Genomic DNA, 19,989 nt, shown 5'->3' with positions numbered 1-19,989 from the left:
AGTGATTGACCAGAGACAACCCAGAACTAACCCAATGACCATGAAACCCTAGACAACAAGAAGCCGTATGGCAGAGCAATTCTCCTGGGTTGTCTCACCCTGCTGCTCTCCACCTGGGCACTTCCCAATAAAGTCTCTTGCTCTGTCAGCACCTGTGTCTTCTAGGACAATTCTTTTTCTACTGTTAGACAAGAGCCCACTCTCAAACCCTAGAAGGGGTCCCCTTTTCTGCAACAATTTCATTACAATTTTGCTAAATATTTCATTAGAAGTTCTGTGGTTAATACTTACTGTAGAATTGTCCAAATTATAAGGGAAAACAAGTCTACCCAGGGAGAAATGTGAGTATTGTTATTTACTATTCCAACCTTTCCTTCCTTTCCCAAAGCCTTGCCTAGCTAAAATGAAAGTGTCCTCAGAGGGCAGTAGGAAGTTGCAAGGAGACCAGATAAAAGGTAGAAAGACCGACTTTCACTTCCTAACACTATAACCTTGTACCTCTAGGCCTTGTACATTTCCATCTGGCTCTGGTTATGCTTTTAATCAATATACTGGTTTTCTTTTTCTTTCCTTTTTCTCCTTTGGGAGACTGTAAGAGAGGTTATTAAGGACTTTCACCTGCCTTCCACATGCCTTAGTCAAGAGAGTGGAAGTTTTGCTGCAGGCAAGAGATAGATGAGCAGTTTGAGCTGCTGAAATCTTTTAGATTTGGGGATTTGATGAAAGCCATAAGGCAAGGATTTCCACCATGTGTTTTGTGGGCTAGAGGGAGACTTTCAATATCTTATATTTTATCTATAATATTTTATATATTATAAAATATAAAATGTATTTCACATATAATAAAATATAAATTAAAAATAAATATATAATAAATAATAAGATGAATAACAAACACACATGGTTTTATAAGAGATCTCTAAGCACCTTGGTTGTTTTGGAGGAAAAAAAAATGATAAAATGACTAGTTCACAATTATTTCACAAATTTTATATGTAAGAGTCAGACTTTCACTGAAATACTACCACAAGCTTAAAAACAACACCTATTTTTATCAATGACCACTTGGGCAGTTTCTTTTACAAAACTCCATTTACATATTGCTCCTCACCTCAAGCACAGTATTTTCCCATCTTTTTAGTGCTATCATTTTCATTTCCTAAAATTGCCAGTTGCATTGTTTTCTTTATTTTATATCCTGAGTTGTAATAAGAATTCTAGTAGCTAAAAAATAATGCTTTAAAGCACACAATTAGCCAAAGCATAATAAAAGCTCACAAATTCTATTAATCGGAGAATAGAATGTGAATCTTTCTTTGTTCAAAGCACTATATCTGCGAGTGGGGTGGCTTTATACAGCTGTTCAAAACAGAAAGTGAATTGAGAAGTACAATGTAGACGTCTGAAAATTAGATTTTTGTTGGTAAAGGCAACCATTGCACTCCTAGCCACTGCTGTCCTGTGTGTTAAAAATTTGGCCAAAGTGTCTTGAAGCCATAGATTATTTTCCTGACATTTTCAAATGAAGCATAGTAGCCTCTCTGTTGTGTCAATAGATTTTTCCCAGACAAATGCAGAATAACGTTGTCTAGGATGATTTTGATAGATACAGTCACTAAAAGTAGAGATGATAACAAATCTATGAAGACATTATTTGAAGTTGCTTTCCTCATGACAAAAATTAGTCAATTGCCTGCACAGTAGTTTAAGAAATAGCCAACGAAGTTTTCCTTGCCGAGAAGCAAAATGAACTATTGTCACAATCCTTAATCAAATGGACTTTTTAACCATCCAATTTTAAGTACTTTAAATAGGAAATGCAAGTACTATCTTGTGTGCAAAACTGCAGATATTTAAATTTACATTTTGCTAAAACTTCAGTATATGAATCTATTCTTGGCACATATATGGTGAGTATATATTTATTATTTGAAGCCTTTATGTGGTTGTACACAGTTTTATTGCAATAAAGGCTGATGGAGCAGTGATGCAAAGAAGGATGCTGTGACATGAATAGAGGTTTGCACCTGAGTGCCTGGGCACCCACTGCTTTAATCACAGAAAACAGTTGGAAGATAAAAATATGTTGTCTCATCTTGGTTCCATATTAAAGAAAATAGTGCAAATTGTAAGTACCATTGAATCACAGCCACAGAGTAGCCATCATTTTTACTGTGCTCTTTGGAGAAATTGGCAGGAAGCAAAAGATTTTTCTTTTCCAAAGCAAAGCAAGCCAGCAACAGGCTGACAAGCCACTCAAATACACTGTAAATGATGGATGGGATAAAATTTTCCTGAAGGCATAAATAATGCCAGTAAAGAGTGTTTATATAATTCCTAATGCCTTGTTCCAATTGAATAGTTCAGTCAAATAATTGATTTCTTGAAGAGCTTTAACCCATTATTTTGAAACTAAAATATGATTTCAACTTGGTAGATGAAACTACCTGGGCTTAGTAGGCAGACAAATATTTGGTGCAAGTGACTCAATCGCTGAGAAAAGTATTCTTTTCACAACTTGATACTTGTTTTCATTTGACTGTGAATCACAGCTTTGTGATAAAATCATTTATAGAGCTGAAAGCAATAAATAAATGGATTAGGAATCTATTCATCCTATCTTCCAAGTTGAACCATTTTAACTTGCCAGTTTTTGAGTATAATAGACTTGTCAATTTAGTTTATGATGGATTCATGAGAAGAATTGTATGTAAAAGAGTCTTTTTTTTTTTAACGATTTCATGATTGTTCCTAATACAGAGGACCATCTAATATAGCCATCAAATAGTTATTCCAATTCCAGACCACATGTAAATTATACCACAGTATAATGTAGCAAAAATAAAGAATTATAAAAGAAAATAACAGGATCATGGTCAAGGTACTCATCATGAAGTTGGGTAAAGGAAATTTATAGAAATAAAAATTGTATGTACAATTTGTATCACTTTTATATCACCTGAGGAATTGTTTCCATCCACAGAAATCTTGTTTTTCTGAATTTATATAACATTTGTCATTTATATCATTTCTTATTTTCTGTTCTTGTGTTTTCTTTTTTATTTGATTTATATGCATGTCATATGTGACTCTTCATATTTATCTTAAGGCAGACTACTAGAGCAAATTGTAGCCCATGAGCTCAGTAGCCCAAAGCCTGCTGCCTGTTTTTCAAAATAATATTTTATTGTTATAAAACCACACCCAATTGTTTACATATTATCTATGCTTATTTCAGATCAGTAATAACAGAATTGAATAGTTGTGACAGAAACCATACAGTTCAAGAAATCAAAGATATTTCTTTTTATTCTAGCCCTTTACAGACCCGTGTACTAAAATATTAGTTGTTCAGAGATTTACTAAATTTTAAAATACTTGATGAACGAACTGTCTCCAGTTTAATACTACCTGATATTTTTATAGTGAATTTATTCAACCATCTATAATTACCCTGACAGACACTTAGACCAAGATACACTCACAGTCAACTATCTTCAGTCAAGTTAAAACCCAATTGGAAAATCATGAGCAGGTATACATGAATCAGAGGCATTACCATATTTACTACTGGTTTGGGTAAAGTTAGCCTGGTAAATTCTCATGAGACTGGAGCAACACATTTTGACAATTTCCAGTTAGCAACCCCAAACTGAGTCTCCAAAATAAGACTGCAGCTCCTAAGAAGAGCTACGTTCTCCCCAAGCAGAGCTGAGGTACCATAAATCATAGTGACAGTGTACTCACCCATACTACCTAATGTAAGGATGGTCCCCTAAAGCACGTTCCAGTTTAGTCTTATCATTAAAGGCACCTTGGGGCACACTGAAGACTCTATGGCCACTCAAGTCATTTTCTCGGTTTTAAGTGAATGATTTTTAAATGCAAACGTTTTCTGTTAAGAGAGCAAAGTAAAGCCAGCATGTTTTGGAACATTTTAATGTTAATAGTCAGCTCTGGATATGATGCAGGTGGGAGTTCAGTGTCATAACATTTTCAGTCACATCGAGAACCTTCAATCTGTGAGATTAAAGTCAGCCTATCTTTAAATTCTTGCAGCACATCTCCATCCTAGATTACTCACAAATAGGGGGATTTATGTTTTCATTTGATGATCAGAATAATGTGATTATTTCAATCACATGGCCATATTTTCTTAGCTTTGCATATAGCATGTTTCTGATACCTGAAAAATTTCAGGACCAAAGAGATCATTAGATGTCTAAGTATTTAAAATAATAGATTACAAGCTTGCATTTAAAAATCATACTTTTAGAGACAGGTTAGATATTAAGGAACATCTAATCAAACATACTCATTTTACAGATGGGGAAAGAGGAGAGTCAGCTGATTTGTTGAAAATACAGTAGCTGGTCAGGAGGCAGACTACATGCCTTTCCTCCAGTTCTGTCATGAGAGAGCTATACGCTGCTGTCTTTAATCTCTAAAGAAGATTTCAACCATTTTACACATCTTTGAGAAGACCTGGGCAGCTAACAAAATTGGAGATTAGATGTGAGAAGTGATTTGCCCAGAGTCAAGTCTCAGGTAAAGGCTTGAGCATCTTCTCCACTTGTCACCAGACTCCCACTGAGGTTGCTAGTTTCTGCATGAAAGCCTGTATCAAAATTTTCATTTTGCACACAATCAAATGATGTATTTTGTAGCCAGATGGCCACAGGGTACGATTAATTGCAGTATGCACTAATTTGGATGTTGTAGAAATTAAGACATAATTATGTGTCACTAAAACTATCTGCACACATCACACATAACCTTAGACTACTCTAGCTTCCATAACACTGCCCTAAAGAAAAACTGAGAGTGAGAAAATCCATTTCTCTAGGACAAAATTTTCATTTTCTACTTATCGAGGTGGTACAAACAACTCAGATTCTGACATTTTTGACTTGTGGCCTTGAACCCATTCTTTTGTCACAAAGAAGCCTTAATATAATCTTGTAAAATGATAATTTGCCTTCTTTGGTTTCTACACTTCACATATCCAGGTACTGACTTTAATCTTCTCTAACTTTTGCTAGTTTATGAGCACTGTGTGAGGAGCAGAAATCATTAAAAAAATATGGGACTATGTATACAATGAGTTATAAATAAATACAAATCTAAAGTCTGATATCTCATTTAATAAAGTATCACCAAAAAACCACTTGGAATTGTGCAGAGTGGTTTCATGTGCCTTTTTTTCTCTAAATTGTACCTTTTCCATATTTCTTTGATGTGGTCCTCCAAATTAGAAATGATCTACAGGAATACTGAGCAAATGGAAGCAACATTTTGATGATCATAGATTTTTTAAAAGATGCAAATAAATCAATGAAATAAAACAGTTAAAGTTACATCTTAATACTATCACTAGTTTTAGAACAGGTCAATTTTTATGTTGCACATATAGAGTTTCCTCGAATTTTCAGTTCTAGTAATGACTAGTCATTTATGTTCTAAGTTTAAATCAGTGCTAATGTTTGTGATGGACAGGGAGGCCTGGCACGCTGCAATTCATGGGGTCGCAAAGAGTCGGACACGACTGAGTGACTGAACTGAATGGAACTGAATGTTTGTGTGTGGGAAGAGGAAGAGTGGTGTTGCATGTGTGTACATGCACGTGTTTAAGGGGGATGGCTACTGCTGATCAAATCAATTTACCTATCATAATGGAATGAGATATTTTTCCTTTAGACATACTGTTTGCAACTACCATCACATCACAGTGTTCACAGTCTTTTTGTTTTCTTTCTTTTAAAATATTTAAAGTGGCCATAGTGTTTTTCTTCTCTCATAAGATAGCAGTATGGCAGAAGAACGTCAGAGTTTTACTCTAATTATATATTAGTGTGGAGGCCTCAGTTCACATTTCTGTGGCAGAGGTTGATTAAAAAATTTTAATCTAGGAAGGACGACTATCTTTCATTGTGTGTCATGGAGAGCAATTTTTGAAATCCTAGGTTCCAGCCGTGCCTACCATCTCTTTCTGAAGGAACCAGCCATAGGAAATTATTTCTGTGTAGGTTTCTTTCACTTTTTTTTTCTGTATTTTTCTGTCTTGGATACAGTAGATTGTGGGACTAAAGTCAGAACCAATCATGGATTCATTGTTAACAAAGATCAACTATCCAAAGGTTATTTGATATAAGATTCCCCCAATAGTAGTGTACTGTATTGGATGGTAGAAAATGGATCAGGAAACACTGAAGTGAAGTCCACACAGAAAACATAGCAAGGGGATAATCTACCCTCTTCTAAAAAGATTGAAAGAAAACTGTCACTAAAGTTGTAATATACCCTGAAGAATAAGAAGAAGCTTCCTGTCATCCTTGACATTCTGACAATTCAGTTGATAAATTGCTGGGACCATGGTGACTATTGTGTTGTAATTACAACAGCCTCATGGTTCTTAATTCCTCTAAACTCTCAGTGATAAACATTATATCCAAAAAAAAAAAAAAAAAAATCAATGGAAAAAAAACTGGGAAGTGTTAAAAAAAATGTCCAATCCCTACACTTCAGCAGAACACTCACAAAACTGGAAAAGAACATAGATGCTGCCACTAATTATCTGCTTTTGATCTTCATTAGTCAGAAGAAAAGGGAAGACTAGAATATACATTATTCATAATCTTTCCTCTACTAACCTAACTTTCTAGATGTGTCTCAAGTTATAATCCCATCTTTCATTATTCATGTCAAATTAATTACTTGATAATCCACCCATAAATACTTGCTCATAGCACACACACAGTTCTTTCTGCTCTAGCTCTTTCCAGTTCCTCTCTTCTTATTGTCTTCGACAAAACGCCACTCATCTTTTAAGATTTGGCCAGAATGCCTTATTCACCAGCAGACTTTCCACAATACCTGACCACACCTCTCTCCCCCTTCCACATGTGCCTCGCACATGTTTTCTTACACTGTTTTGTATCAGTAGCTTTGACACCTATCTCCTTATCTCAAGTGATTATCTGCTTTTTAGGGAAGTGATCCTAATTCTATTCTCTCTATTCCACTGGGAATAGAACAAAAGCCCCCACATTGCAGGTGCTTCAAAATTATGATGAGTTGACCAAAGGTGAATCGATTCTCATTCTTGCTGTCCAATTATGCCATGTTTTCCTGTTTACTAGTCAATGGGGCAATTGTTGACTGTTCATGATAAAAAATTAACTTTATTCTTTTTAGAATGTCATGTTTCAAAATAGTCATTTGCCTTTAATTCTTCTCAAAATATGGTTCAAGCAGAATGAAAATACTCTCTAAGAAAGCCATTTAGTAACTAGGAAAAAAAGTATAAGATTTCCTAACTAGATCATAATATGAAATTTCCATAAACACAATGGGTCTTGCCAATGGCACAATAAACCTGTTAATTTTCTTGTCTCCTTTTAATTTATTATCCTTGTAAGCCAGCACTGACCACAAGCAGATTTCATAAACTTTGCCCTGAATAATTCAGACTATGAAGAAAATAATAATTGCTCTTCTTTGCTGATTTCTTTCCAAGTTAAGTTGCTTTTTTAACAATTTTTTTGCAGTCATCTTAGACTTCTAAAATTTTGAGACTTCAATGAATCTTAGATAACATTAAGCTATTATTATACAAAGTTAGTAATTGAACGGTAATAAATCTATGTAAATATCTTTTTACTCTTTTTTTTTCTTTTTTGCCTCTGTAGATTATATTGCTTTCCCTTGTGCTCCTGAGGCTCTCGGATTCTCACCTCCACTTCTCCCAGAATAATCTGTAGTTGTTGGCTTGTCTGTATGTTCCCTTACACTTAACTTTTCTTGAAATCTGGTACATGTCTCATTAGCATGAGTATTCAGTTTCTACCAGAAACCTATTGGACACTCAATAAAAGTTTGGGGAAGGAAAAACAACTTGTTTCAAATATACGAGATATGTATCTGATTGGACTTCCTCGATGGCTTAGATGGTAAAGAATTCACCTGCAATCCAGGAGACTCAGGTTTGATCCCTGTGTCAGGAAGATCCCCTGGGGAAGAGAATGGCTACCCACTCATGGAGAATTTTATGGACAGAAGAGCCTTGTGGGCTATCTGATTAACATCTAAATATTTCTGATGAACAGCTTAAATCCAAGTTTAAATAAGTCATAAGTTATCTTTTCAAATATTCATTAGTCTTTCATTTACCAGTAAATTATGTTAATCTTTTTTTGTCTTTTCTATTTTCAGTCTAAGTCCCTCTCTTGAAAAACTACACCCAGTTCAGCAACCAAAGCAAAATGATAATAAACAAATAATTCCCAGTACTTTTTCTATATTCATAAAATTACATCTGAGTAGTTAAGGCAGCATTATTTGATTTGTAGGTCATGAAACACAAGATTACTTCAAGAAATAATGTTAGTTTAACCAAATTCACAATGAAAACATATTTGATACTTCCATAAATTTCATGGTTTTTTTTTTAGTATAGTAGAATGTGTTCTCTAAGTATTTACTGGACAAAATTGTGTATGAAATTAAACACACTTTTAATATTTTCCTTGCAATTTACTAGTAGCTTCAAAGTAAGCAATTATTTCTAAAAAGCATTTCTTAACATTTTGTTTTGTACTTTCATGTTTGTTGAAACATGATCTATCAATTTTAGGAAATAACTGCAGGTTAAGACAATAGTACTGTTTTTTGTTGTTGTTGTCGTTGTTGTTTGTTTTGTTTTTTTGATTAAAGGAGAAACTTGGAAAACTCTAAGGAGACCTGGCCCTTGGATATGTACAGAATGGGCACTATGTCTGTCCGTGAATTTGGCTTCTCCACTTTTGTTTATCATATACTGAGCATCTGTTGAGGAATATTACTGAGTACTCTCTGCAATTGAGGTCTATGGACTCCATGTGCAAACCTTCCTAGGATGCTTATTAGAGATAGAATTGGGAGATGAGATTGCCTGAGAAGTAAATGTACATTTCTGATGAAGAAAGAAAAATATCACATTTTCCTATTAAGTACAAGAAATGCATACATCATTAGCTTCTTTCTACCTTTCCTTTGGCTTCAGGGTTATGAATTTCATTTCTTCTGAATTTCATAAAAGAAGGTAAGTGAGAGAGTCCTGTGTCCCAAGAACTTAGTTTTGGGCTGTAGTTTTGTCATCAAAGGAAAAGTGGAGAGGGAGAAACGATTACCTTCTTTCTGTAATGCTCCCATCATCAACCCCTCCTCCATGTCAGGCAGGGAAAGATTTTGTCCCTATATGGTCATGCCAGGGCTGTTATGGTGCAATGGGAATAAGCAACAAGGCAGTAACATATGCTAAAAATGGCAAATCATTTCAGGTTTCAGTGTAATGTCATCTTTTTCTTATAATTTTGTTTCTAATGTGTTCAGAGGAGCATATCCTAGGAATCAACTTATTGAGTTGTATGTAGGTCTTCTCATACCCACCATTGTTCTATTGTTTTCGGGCGTGTCCCATGTTTCTGCCGAGTAGTTCTGTAAATTTTCAATTCGCAGATTAGCTAGCTGAAGCTCTGCAAATGCGGTTCTTGGCTCAATTTGCCTTATATAACTGGACTCTATCTTAGATATCAGTGCAGGTCTGCTGCTTTCTGTATTGGATAATCTGTTAAAACAAATAACATAGTAATAGTTAAGACCATTATAATTTCCTCATCAAGAAACAGTATCTAGACACAAATTTATTTATTAATTAAAATAAATATTCTGAGATGCAACCCAGTCTTAGCATGCAATGACAGCTTCTAAATAATCTCAAGGATTCTATGGGCACCCCTATTATTGTAGATGTTTTAATTATATGAACCTAATTATCCACTGGGGGTTACTGATGCCTAAAGAGTGGCTCAACCAGTCTGTGCTACAAGAGCATTTTATGTTTGATTATTTTATTTATTTTTAGATTTTGTATTTCAATTTACAATGTATTTATGTAATTACATGACAGTTTCAAGGCAAAAATACCTTGGGGAAAGCAACTTGTGGCACTCAGAATCTTGATATTTTAAAGAGTGTTGAATGAATCAAATGTAAAGTAAAAACTAATATCTGAAAGTGCAAAAAAGATATATTAGTCTGAGGCTTATAATATATCAAAGCAGAGGCATCTTTTAAGCATCATCTGTGGAGGTTTTTCATAGTTTTGTTGGCTATAAAGCCAACTAGAGTAACACAAAAGAAAAACAAAATAATTCTCTAAACAGGCCACTGAATGGAGAAGCATTTCTGAAAGAGACCCTCAGAAAAATGAAACCAAGGAAGAAACCATCTGATAACAGAACACTTTGTCCAGGAATGCTAAAAAATAAATTTACAGGAATATAAAATGAACCTTGAGTTAATACTAAATATCCAAATACTGGAGTCTAATGAATGTCCAATGCCCTCCATTTTCAGGACTAGTTGATTCAGAAAGTGAGTTGTTATACACTCTTTAGTGATTCCAACTTCCATGGCCACTGTCCTACTGTCTATACCAAACAGCACATTTAAAAAATTGTGTCACTATACTGAACATCTGACACATACAATATTGTACAGAAAATATATTTCAAAAATTTTTTAATTGAAAAACATATCAAAGATCCCATGTGCCACAACTAAGATCTGGCACAGTCAAATAAATAAATCATAATTTTTAAAGGCTTTCAATCAAGGTAAAAAAAAAAAAATACCAATATTGAAAGTTCAATAAACATCTCCTTAACCTAAACAGTCCTTCAACCCAGTAGATGATACCCAATAAATAACAGATATTTGTTAAAAGCCCTGACAGAATGTTTCAATATTTGGAAGATCAGCAGAAACATATTGACACAAAAATTCTCAGTATAGAAATTTCCTCCCTCCTCAGGTGATTTGTTGCATATTCTCCCTGGGTACCTGGTAATTAGTGCTATGGTAAAGTTTCTCCCTTTATCATATACATATTTATTTTTACCTGTATGGTTTCACAGGGCTTGATCTCTTTCTCCGCTTTATCTTCTCCCAGTTCTGGCTGCCATCCTTCAGGGCCCGTCTGGCTGCTGTGGTGTGTTGCCCCTCATGGGACCCGTCTCAGTGTGACTTTACGGCATCTCGCAGCAGATCGTGTGCACCTGGGCCGACCGCTGTCCTGTCTGTGTGTCACAGATGGAATCCGGGCAGTTCCTGGGCCAGCTGTGTGTCACCCCAACCCTGGCGCCCCTCAGCAGACAGAGTTCGTTCCAGTTGCCTTCAGAGAATGACTGGGTTTCATGTTTTACTAGGATATCTTTATTTCGTGGATTTTTTAGTGGTTTAAATTTTTTTAATGTTACAAAAAAAAAAAAAAAAAGGTGGCTCAGTGGCAAAGAATCCATCTGTCAATGCAGGAGAGGCAGGTTCAAATCCCTGGGTTGAGAAGATTCCCTAGAGAAGGAAGTGGCAATACACTCCAGTATTCTCACCTGGGTCCCATGGACAGAGGAGCCTGGCAGGCCACAGTCCATGGAATCACAGAGAGTCAGACATGCCTGAGTGACTGAGTGTGCACACACACATGGTTTTAACCACTAAACTTCAAACTGTTTTGTTAAACTGGTGTTTTACACGAGATAACTGGATGAATAGAAATAGAACAAATTATTTCATGAAGCAGAAGGGGAGTAGTTTGCAATATACACTCCATTTTCATGCTATCCTGTGTTATCAATTAGTGTATGTGTGTGGGAGGGGTGTGTATGTATGAAAATTAATCATACATACAATTATTTGCTAAATAGCTAAATAGCAAATATAATGAGCACCAGTGATATAAATGTGGCTAAAAGAAAAGTCTAAATACTGATGAAGATTATGTTGTAGAGAAAATAAGGCATGTGATGGAACTGAAAGCAAACTTCCATATTCTACTAAAATCTGGAGGATTATTTTCATGTGAGGTTAATAAATCCTCACTTACCTTTACTATTACATAACTTAAGATGGAGAAAACCTACCATAACATTGAAATCTGGCTTTAGGTACAGAAAAATATTAAGTTATCTACCAGGTCTTTATAAATTAAAACATTAATATATTTTTTAATGAGTATTGATCTTGTGTTGGGCTCTATACAGTCAGCAAAAACAAGACCAGGAGCTGACTGTGGCTCAGATCATGAACTTCTTATTGCCAAATTCAGACTGAAATTGAAGAAAGTTGGGGGAAAACCACTAGACCATTCAGGTATGACCTAAATCAAATCCCTTATGATTATACAGTGAAAGTGAGAATTAGATTTAAGGGACTAGATCTGATAGACACAGTGCCTGAAGAACTATGGATGGAGGTCCATGACATTGTACAGGAGACAGGGATCAAGACCATCCCCAAGGAAAAGAAATGTGAAAAGGCAAACTGGCTGTCTAAGGAGTTATTACAAATAGCTGAGAAAAGAAGAATAGCAAAAAGCAAAGGAGAAAAGGAAAGATATACCCATTTGAATGCAAAGTTCCAAAGAATAGCAAGGAGACATAAGAAAGCATTCCTCAGTGATCAATGCAAAGAAATAGAGGAAAACAACAGAATGGGAAAGACTAGAGAACTCGTCAAGAAAATTAGAATACCAAGGGAACATTTCATGCAAAGATGGGTTCAATAAAGGACAGAAATGGTATGAAACTAACAGAAGCAGAAGATTTTAAGAAGAGGTGGCAATAATACATAGAAGAACTGTACAGAAAATATCTTAATGACCCAGATAACCATGATTATGTGATCACTCACCTAGAGCCAGACATCCTGGAATGGGAGGTCCAGTGGGCCTTAGGAAGCATCACTACAAACAAAGCTAGTGGAGGTGATGGAATTCCAATTGAGCTATTTCTAATCCTGAAAGATAGTGCTGTGAAAGTGTTGCACTCAATATGCCAGCAAATTTGGAAAACTCAGCAGTGGCCACAGGACTGGAAAAAGTCAGTTTTCATTCCAATCCAAATGCAAGGTAATGCCAAAGAATGCTCAAATTGCTGCACAATTCCACTCATCTCACATGCTAGTGAGTAATGCTCAAAATTCTCCAAGCCAGGCTTCAGCAATACTGTGAACTTCCAGATGTTCAAGCTGCCTTTAGAAAAGGCAGAGGAGGAGGGAGGAGCTAAGATGGTGGAGGAATAGGACGGGGAAACCACTTTCTCCCCCACAAATTCATGAAAAGATCATTTGAACACTGAGCAAACTCCACAAAACAACTTCTGATCACTAGCAGAGGACATCAGGCACCTAGCAAAGCAGCCCATCATCTTTGAAAGGAGTGCTGTATGGATGGAGAAGTCTTGAGGCTACTGGAAGAATAAGACTGAAATCTAGAGGCAAGAGGCTTAAGCCCCAAACCTCAGAACACCAGAGAACTCCTCACTACAGGCAACATTAATTAATAAGAGATCATCCAAAAGCCTCCATACCTACACTGAAACCAACCACCACCCAAGAGCCAATAAGTTCCAGAGCAAGACATACCACACAAATTCTCCAGCAATGCAGGAACAATGTATACAGGCTGCCCAAAGTCACACCAAACCCAGAGACCCACCTCAAAACTCACTACTGGACACTCCAATGCACTCCAGGGAAGAAATCCAGCTCCACCCACCAAAACACCGATGCAAGCTTCCCTAACCAGGAAACCTCGACAAGCCAATCGTCCAACCCCACCCACAGGGAGAAACCTCCACAATAAAAAGGAAACACAGACTACCAGAATACAGAAAGGCCACCCCAAACACAGCAATCTAAACAAGATGAAAAGTCAGAGAAATACCCAGCAAGTAAAGCAACATGAAAAATGCCCACCAAGGCAAACAAAAGAGGAGGAGATAGGGAATCTACCTGAAAAAAAATTTAGAATAATGATAATAAAAATGATCCAAAATCTTGAAAACAAAATAGAGTTACAGATAAATAGCCTGGAAACAAGAATGGAGATGCAAGAAATGTTTAACAAGGACCTAGAATAAATAAAAAAGAATCAATTAAAAATGAATAATGCAATAAATGAGATCAAAAACATTCTGGAGGGAACCAACAGTAGAATAACAGAGGCAGAAGATAGGATAAGTGAGGTAGAAGATAAAATGGTGGAAATAAATGAACCAGAGAGGAAAAAAGAAAAAAGAATCAAAAGAAATGAGGACAACCTCAGGGACCTCTGGGACAATGTGAAATGCCCCAACATTCGAATCATAGGAGTCCCAGAAGAAGAAGACAAAAAAAAAAAGGCCATGAGAAGATACTTAAGGAGATAATAGCTGAAAACTTCCCTAAAATGGGGAAGGAAATAGTCACACAAGTCCAAGAAACCCAGAGAGTCCCAAACAGGATGAACCCAAGGTGAAACACCCCAAGACACATATTAATCAAATTAACAAAATCAAACACAAAGAACAAATATTAAAAGCATCAAGGGAGAAACAACATATAACACACAAGAGGATTCCCATAAGGATAACAGCTGATCTTTCAATAGAAACACTTCAGGCCAGAAGGGAATGGCAGGACATACTTACAGTAATGAAAGAGAATAACCTAAAACCCAGATTACTGTAACCAGCAAGGATCTCATTCAGATATGAAGGAGAATTTAAAAGCTTTACAGACAAGGAAAGCTGAGAGATTTCAGCACCACCAAACCAGCTCTTCAACAAATGCTAAAGGATCTTCTCTAGACAGGAAACACAGAAAGGTTGTATGAATGCGAACCCAAAACAACAAAGCAAATGGCAACAGGACCATTCTTATCAATAATTACCTTAAATGTAAATGGGTTGAATGCCTCAACCAAAAGACAAAGACTGGATGAATGGATACAAAAACAAGACCTCTATATATGCTGTCTACAAGAGACTCACCTCAAAACAAGAGACACATACAGACTGAAAGAGAAGGGCTGGAAAAAAATATTTCACACAAATGGAGACAAAAAGAAAGCAAGAGTTGCAATACTCATATCAGATAAAATAGACTTTAAAATAAAAGCTGTGAAAAGAGACAAAGGAGAACACTACATAATGATCACAGGATCAATCCAAGAAAAAGATATAACAATTATAAATATATATGCACCCAACATAGGAGCACACAATATGTAAGGCAAATGCCAACGAGTATGAAAGGGGAAGTTAATAATAACACAATAATAGTGGGAGATTTTATACCCTACTCACACGTATGGATAGATCAACTAGACAGAAAATTAACAAGGAAACACAAACTTTAAATGACACAATGGTCCAGCTAGACCTAATTGATATCTATAGGACATTTCACCCCAAAACAATCAATTTAACTTTTTCCTCAAGTGCACATGGAATCTTCTCCAGAATAGATCACATCCTGGGCCATTAATCTAGCCTTGGTAAATTAAAAAAAAATTGAAATCATTCCAGTCATCTTTTCTGACCAGAATGCAGTAAGATTAGATCTCAATTACAAGAAAAAAAATCTATTAAAAATTCAAACATATGGAGGCTAAATAACACGCTTCTGAATAACCAACAAATCATAGAAGAAATCAAAATATGCATAGAAACAAATGGAAATGAAAACACAACAACCCAAAACTTATGGGACACTGTAAAAGCAGTGCTAAGGGGAAGGTTCATAGCATTACAGGCTTACCTCAAGAAACAAGAAACAAGTCAAATAAATAACCTAACTCTACACCTAAAGCAACTAGAGAAGGAAGAAATGAAGAACCCCAGGGTTAGTAGAAGGAAAGAAATCTTAAAAATTAGGGCAGAAATAAATGCAAAAGAAACAAAAGAAACCATAGCAAAAATCAACAAAGCTAAAAGCTGGTTTTTTGAAAAAGTAAATAAAATTGACAGACCATTAGCCAGACTCATTAAGAAACAAAGGGAGAAGAACAACAACAACAAAAAAAAAAAACAACAAAAAACAAAAAGAAACAAAATTAGAAATGAAAATGGAGAGATCACAAAAGACAACACTGAAATACAAAGGATCATAAGAGACTAATACCAGCAGCTCTATGCCAATAAAAGGGGCAACTTGGAAGAAATGGACAAATTCCTAGAAAAGTGTAACTTTCCAAAACTGAACCAGGAAGAAATAGAAGATCTTAACAGACCCATCTCAAGCACGGAAATCAAAACTGTAATCAGAAATCTTCCAGCAAACAAAAGCCCAGGACCAGATGGCTTCAGAGCTGAATTCTACCAAAAATTTAGAGAAGAGCTAACACCTATCTTACTCAAACTCTTCCAGAAAATTGCAGAAGAAGGTAAACTTCCAAACTCACTCTATGAGGCCACCATCACCCTGATACCAAAACTAGACAAAGATGCCACAAAAAAAGAAAACTACAGGCCAATATCACTGATGAACATAGATGCAAAAATCCTTAACAAAATTCTAGCAAACAGAATCCAACAACATATTAAAAAGATCATACACCATGACTAAGTGGGCTTTATCCCAGGAATGCAAGGATTCTTTAATATCCACAAATCAATCAATGTAATACACCACATTAACAAATTGAAAGATAAAAACCATATGATTATCTCAATAGATGCAGAAAAAGCCTTTGACAAAATTCAACATCCATTTATGATAAAAGCTCTCCAGAAAGCAGGAATAGAAGGAGCATACCTCAACATAATAAAAGCTATATATGACAAACCCACAGCAAACATTATCCTCAATGGTGAAAAATTGAAAGCATTTCCCTTAAAGTCAGGAACAAGACAAGGGTGCCCACTCTCACCACTACTATTCAACATAGTTTTGGAAGTTATAGCCACAGCAATCAGAGCAGAAAAAGAAATAAAAGGAATCCAGATAGGAAAAGAAGAAGTGAAACTCTCACTGTTTGCAGACGACATGATCCTCTACGTAGAAAACCCTAAAGACTCTACCAGAAAATTACTAGAGCTAGTCAATGAATACAGTAAAGTTGCAGGATATAAAATTAACACACAGAAACCCCTTGAATTCCTATACACTAACAGTGAGAAAACAGAAAGAGAAATTAAGGAAACAATACCATTCACCATTGCAACAGAAAGAATAAAATACTTAGGAATATATCTACCTAAAGAAACTAAAGACCTATATATAGAAAACTATAAAACACTGATGAAAGAAGTGAAAGAGGACACAAATCAATGGAGAAAAATACCGTGTTCATGGATGGGAAGAATCAATATTGTGAAAATAGGTATACTAGCCAAGGCAATCTATAGATTCAATGCAATCCCTATCAGGCTACCAACGGTATTCTTCACAGAACTAGAACAAATAATTTCACAATTTGTATGGAAATACAAAAAACCTCGAATAGCCAAAGCTATCTTGAGAAAGAAGAATGGAACTTTAGGAATCAACCTGCCTGACTTCAGACTCTACTTCAAAGCCACAGTCATCAAGACAGTATGGTAACTGGCACAAAGACAGAAATATAGATCAATGGAACAAAATAGAAAGCCCATAGATAAATCCACGTACCTATGGACACCTTATCTTCGACAAAGGAGACAAGGATATACAATGGAAAAAAGACAACCTCTTTAACAAGTGGTGCTGGGAAAACTGGTCAACCACTTGTAAAAGAATGAAACTAGAACACTTTCTAACACCATACACAAAAATAAACTCAAAATGGATTTAGGATCTAAATTTAAGACCAGAAACTATAAAACTCCTAGAGGAGAACATAGGCAAAACACTCTCTGACATAAATCACAGCAGGATCCTCTATGACCGACATCCCAGAATATTAGAAACAAAAGCAAAAGTAAACAAATGGGACCTAATGAAACTTAAAAACTTTTGCACAACAAAGGAAACTATAAGCAAGGAGAAAAGACAGCCTTCAGAATGGGAGAAAATAATAGCAAACAAAGCAACAGACAGGATTAATCTCAAAAATATACAAGCAACTCCTGCAGCTCAATTCCAGAAAAATAAATGACCCAATCAAAAAATGGGCCAAAGAACTAAACAGACATTTCTCCAAAGAAGACATACAGATGGCTAACAAACACATGAAAAGATGCTCAACATCATTCATTGTCAGAGAAATGCGAATCAAAACCACAATGAGGTACCATTACATGCCAGTCAGGATGGCTGCTATCCAAAAGTCTGCAAGCAATAAATGCTGGACAGGGTGTGGAGAAAAGGGAACCCTCTTACACTGTTGGTGGGAATGCAAACTAATACAGCAACTATGGAGAACAGTGTGGAGATTCCTTAAAAATCTGGAAATAGAACTGCCATATGACCTAGCAATCCCATTCCTGGGCATACACACCGAGGAAACCATAATTGAAAGAGACACATGTACCCCAATGTTCACCATGGCACTATTTATAGCCAGGACATGGAAGCAACCTAGATGCCCATTAACAGATGAATGGATAAGGAACCTATGGCACACATACACAATGGAATATTACTCAGCCATTAAAAAGTATTCATTTGAATCAGTTCTAATAAGATGGATAAAACTGGAGCCCATTACACAGAGTGAACTAAGCCAGAAAGATAAACACCAATACAGTATACTAATGCATATATATGGAATTTAAAAATATGGTAATGATAACCCTATATGCAAAACAGAAAAAGAGACACAGATGTATAGAACAGACTTCTGGACTCTGTGGGAGAATGTGAGGGCAGGATGTTCTGAGAAAATAGCATTGAAATAAGTATACTATCAAGGGTGAAACAGATCACCAGCTCAGGTTGGGTGCATGAGACAAGTGCTCAGGGCTGGTGCACTGGGAAGACCCAGAGGGATGGGATGGGGAGGGAGGTGGGAGGGGGATTGGGATGGGGAACACATGTAAATGCATGGCTGATTCATGTCAGTGTATGGCAAAAACAACTACAATATTGTAAAGTAATTAGCCTTCAACTAAAAAATAAATGAAAACAAAAACAAAATTCTAGAAGAGCCAACCCAGAAAAAAGGCAAAAAAAAAAAAAAAAAGTCAGAGAAACCAGAGATCAAATTGCCAATATCTGCTGCATCATAGAAAAAGCAAGAGAGTTCCAGAAAAACACCTATTTCTGCTTTATTGACTATGCCAAAGCCTTTGACTGCATGGATCACAATAAACTGAGGAAAATTCTGAAAGAGATGGGAATACCAGACCACCTGACCTGCCTCTTGAGAAACCTGTATGCTGGTCAGGAAGCAACAGTTAGAACTGGACATGGAACAACAGACTGGTTCTAAATAGGAAAAGGAGGACGTCAAGGCTGTATATTGTCACCCTTCTTATTTAACTTATATGCAGAGCACATCATGAAAAACGCTGGGCTGGAAGAAGCACAAACTGGAATCAAGATTGCCAGGAGAAATATTAATAACCTCAGATATGCAGAGGACACCACCCTTATGGCAGAAAGTGAAGAGAACTAAAGAGCCTCTTGACAAAAGTGAAAGAGGAGAGTGAGAAAGTTGGCTTTAAGCTCAACATTCACAAAACTAAGATCATGGTATCCGGTCCCATTACTTCATGGCAAATAGATGGGGAAACTGTGGAAACTGGCTGACTTTATTTTGTTGGCTCCAAAACCACTCCAGATGGTGATTGCAGCCATGAAATTAAAAGATGCTTACTCCTTGGAAGGAAAGTTATGACCAATCTAGAGAGCAGGTTAAAAAGCAGAGACATTACTTGGTCAACAAAGGTCCATCTAGTCAAGGCTATGGTTCTTCCAGTAGTCAGGTATGGATGTGAGAGTTGGACTATAAAGAAAGCTGAGCGCTGAAGAACTGATGCTTTTGAACTGTGGTGTTGGAGAAGACTCTTGAGAGTCCCTTGTACTGCAAGGAGATTCAACCAGTCCATCCTAAAAGAGATCAGTCCTGGGTTCTCATTGGAAGGACAGATATTGAGCTGAAATGCCAATACTTTGGCCACCTGATGCGAAGAGCTGACTCAATTGAAAAGATCCTGATGCTGGGAAAGTTTGAGGGCAGGAGGAGAAGAGGATGACAGAGGATGAGATGGC

Source organism: Cervus canadensis, chromosome 5 (assembly GCF_019320065.1).
Source record: "Cervus canadensis isolate Bull #8, Minnesota chromosome 5, ASM1932006v1, whole genome shotgun sequence".
Lineage (NCBI taxonomy): Eukaryota > Metazoa > Chordata > Mammalia > Artiodactyla > Cervidae > Cervus > Cervus canadensis.
The sequence above is the reverse complement of the archived record's forward strand: the minus strand, read 5'-3'. Positions refer to the sequence as shown.